The sequence below is a fragment of the Eufriesea mexicana genome, unplaced genomic scaffold (assembly GCF_001483705.2).
Source record: "Eufriesea mexicana isolate 0111107269 unplaced genomic scaffold, ASM148370v2 scaffold4744748277, whole genome shotgun sequence".
In the NCBI taxonomy this organism is placed as follows: domain Eukaryota; kingdom Metazoa; phylum Arthropoda; class Insecta; order Hymenoptera; family Apidae; genus Eufriesea; species Eufriesea mexicana.
Window position 1 is genome coordinate 239,971 of NW_016907895.1, and position 4,139 is coordinate 244,109.

Sequence of the window (4,139 nt, forward strand, 5' to 3'; positions counted from 1 at the left end):
GCATGTGTTCTCATAATTAGTCGATGTACGATATGCATCGAGATGGTTAATTACTCGTACAGCCAGGATTATATTTGAAACACTGATCTTCCGAAATCTTTCCAAAATCATTTCAAAATCTTTTCAAAATCTCACGCTATTCGACAGGATATCGAAAGCTTCCTGCCCATCGCTAGATCTCTCGATATTCCCGCGGGTCGCCGCGCAGGCTGCCGATGGTTGGCCGATCTCGTTCTCTCTCTCTCTCTCTCTCCGTCTCTCGCGCAGCCTGTCCCACCTCTGTTCTCCGCTAGCAGCCGAGAGGAGAAAGGAGAGGACCGGCGAAGGGAAGGGGAAAGGGCCCGACAGATCTAAGGCCCAGCCTCGTTGCCTGGTCTCGGGGCCTAGATCTGGTCCCGTCACATCCAAAGCGCCGCCCATTTTTTTATTCCACCCCGTAGAAGAAGCTGGAACCAAACGCTCGATTCCTCTCTCGCTGCTGCCGTAGCAGCGGCGCGGAATTCGCGAGTCCCGCAGGCCTGTCTGGACCGTGTCCGGATTCTGTCGTGCTCCAACGACCGCTGGAATGCACCCACGGTACACCTTGTAGCCGGATTTTTCGCCCGGACACACGATAAGCAGCCTAAGGAAACGCGGCGCGAAAAAAGCCGACCACTCGGACGAATTGAAATCGTTCGATCCACAGGGACAGCCTGACGTGACTGGCTTCGAGCTTGCGTGCTTTTTGCCCGCCTCGGTTTGATTGAATTCGAAAAGATCAGCCCGAGAGGTTAGCAGGATCGGCCTACGACCGGGGTTTTCGCTCGGGAGCGATGGGTGCCGCATTGGGTGACGGTGTATCGTGATCGAGTCGGATTCGGACCACGAGGATATCGGTAAGAAGTCGATAGCTCCTGAGGATTTGTTATTTTCGTGGGAATTGTCGGTTTGCCCGAGATTTTTCGCGAGGGCGCGGAAGACCCGATGAAAGAAACACGAGTTTGGATATAATTAGGCATTCAGAATGGTTTAAAGAAATTTTGGTATCCGATTAACCCTTCGACTGTCGCGTCAAAATCACGTGTTTCCATCAGGACGCCATGGGAGTGCATCGCCAGATGCAAGATTTGTTCCAATATTTTGTTGATGTTTTAACACTGTGCCGTCTAATCGGGATTCTTTTGCACACGATACCAACGTGGTGTCACTGACATTTGACCGATACTTTTCGCATGACATCAACGTGGTGCTACCAGACGGCATTATGTTGATACAAATTTTTAATCGTTCAAGGGGACACTTTTTATTTCAAAGTACCTTGTAATTTGCGGATGTATTCAGAATGCACTGTCAATTTTTCGGTTACCAATGACCACCGTGGCATCATAGGAGAAACCGTGGCCGGTCGTACATGGCAGTCACCATGGCAGTCAAAGCGTTAAGGAATAATCGAAGATAATCCATAGAATTAGACAATCGTGGAAGTTTGTAAATTAAACATCAGCCGACACTGACGAATTACGCTTTAAAACAGCTAGGGCTTATTCCTCGTTTAAGATTGATTTAACGACTAATTAATTCCCGGCTGTTCGAACACGGACAGCTAACCGTGGACGCCCTGCTGGCTGTTAATAATCGTTGCCCACCAAAATTGTCTGGATGCGTACGTTTATCTATCCATCGGCAGGAGAGCTAATTATTTTCTTTTGTGTCTGCCTGGAATATACATGGGACTCCATGCGGAGAAGGGACGAGCCCCGTATCATTTCCTCCTTCCTAAATTGGAAGGAACAAAATGGTCCCCTGCTCTGCGATGCCGAGCTCTTCGACCCGTCGCCCAAACGTGTTTTTCTTTTTAATTAGCCGTCTCTTTTTAAGGGACGCGCGTGTGTCGCGCTGCGCGTATGTGATAAGCTCGTTTGGACCAAAGTCCAGAGAGCTTCTTCAAGGGCCGGCCAAAGTATAATATAATTTCTTCTACACGCTAACGAGTTTCCCCGTGGATTTCGTCTGACACGGATTTTCGAGATGTCCCGTATATCTCGTCCTTTCTTCCCATCTTCCACCCCGTATACGCGTTATTTCTCCCGAGGTGAAGCGTAAGTACTTGGATGAACCTTATTGACCTAATCGCGCCGTTACCGATCGCTGGAAAAATCGCGTTGGGTGATTAAGATCTGCCTTAAAAATGGACTAATATCGATTATCGAAATCTGTTTCTCGACCAAGTAAATTCCGTGTTCGTCCCGGGGACACGGGACGATAAAAATCATGCAATACAGTTCTCAAACGGAGTTTACACGCGCCATTCGTTTACCGGCGGAGAACAGGGAAGCATACCTCGACGGAGCATCCGTCGTAAATCGAATGTTCGTATATATCTGGTGGAATGCCTGCATGGGGAAAGAGGAGGGGAAAAAAGGAGCTGACATATCTATGAGTGTCATTTGGGCGTTCGACAATGCTTGCCTTATGGTGAGCACGCACACCCGTGCTCGGGGACGCACGACGAGTGGATAAAACAGAGAAAGGTGGCGAAGGAAAGAAGGAACGTAGGAAGAGGGTCGAAGAGAGACAGAGAACAGGAGGACGAGAGGAAGGGTGGCAGAGGTGAGGCACGGGTGTACGGCACATCTGCTGTTTGCCATACGGCGATACCAGAAAACCCTCTTGGATCTCTCCCTTTTCTCAATGGCGGACTATAGATCGATCCTGCCCCATAGGAAACAAGAACGCCTTCCGCTGCGTTTGCCGCACCGCAATTCGTGCCGAGAAACAGCCACTGCCGCCACGAAAATTTATATTCCACGAGGGGATGACAATTCCGTTCTTTTCCCCGATACCACCACCCCTCGAGCAAATCTGCCGGCGATCTCGACGCGTGCGATTTTTATCCGCGACGGGGACGAAAGAAGCGGTGTCCAGAGGACGTCGTCGGTGAATTTGTTCTCGCGGAATGGAAGTTATCGGAATAACCGGAAACGCGATTGATCGATCTCCTTCGGAGATGGGACTCGGTGCCTCGACTAGTTCCGTTATTGGAAGCATCCGCAACGGTCGCTTCCACTTTGAGGAATTAATTAGAACGCTGTGTACAGAGAACGAGAGAGAGGGAGAAATAGAGCGAGAGAGGGCTGAAATTCTTCATAAAAGTTTCATCGCGACTCGCCATATTTGTAGAAATAAATGGCGCGTTTTTTCGGCCGCGACTGGCCAAGGAGGAGGCGAATGGCGGATAAGAAAACGCGAGTCGACAATTACGAACGACTTTATTGTCGTGGACATAACGGTGAATCGAGAAAGAATACGAACAGGGCTCGCATACAGATCACCGGATACAGACGTTTAGCGCGATGCTAGCCGACCTGATCGAACAATATAATTGTTCACGTCCACGTGCTGAAAATACTGCGGACCAGCGGACGTCCCTCGTGCTTGCACGTTCGTGAGAAATTATCGTGTCGCGCGTGACTGGAGATTTCTATTAAAAACAGGGCAAGAACGATCCGACGACCGTAAGCTTTCCAGTATATCATCCCACGGCCGAGTCAATCGTTGAATACAGATTTTTATACCGCGAGTATTTTGCAGCTTCCCTCAGAAGTGGACGCTGAAGAGGTCCGCAGAAAAACTGGAATCCCGCGATACTCCACCGTAATTTCGTGGCCTCGAGACCGCGAGCGTACTCTATAACTTACGCTAATGACCGAGGATTCTTAAAATCTTTAATTCCACCGGCAATCAGTGTACCTGGCGCCTAGCGAATCGCCATCGGCGATCCGGGCCCCGCGTTCCCGCGCTAGCGCGTGTTCCCGACGATTATCCGTCGGAATTACACGCGGGGCACGGAGGACGAGCGGGGTGCGCAGGCGCAGGAGACGCTGGTCGAATCCTCGGCGGGATCGTCGCGCAAACAAACCGTTGAACGGGGTTAAGCAGGCAATTAGAAAAGCGACGTGCCACGGAAACTCGTCTGGCACGCTCGTTCGAATAAATTGCCTGTCAACTTTTCGAGTCAGCCAGCGTTCACGGATCGTGTGGCCCCATCCTCCGTGGCGTGTGCGCGCGTGTGTCAGCGGCGCCGCGCGGATTTAACCTGTGCCACGGACGCGATTGCGCAACCCGCCGAGTGTCAGCGGGTTCGTCGAGGTTCGTTAACT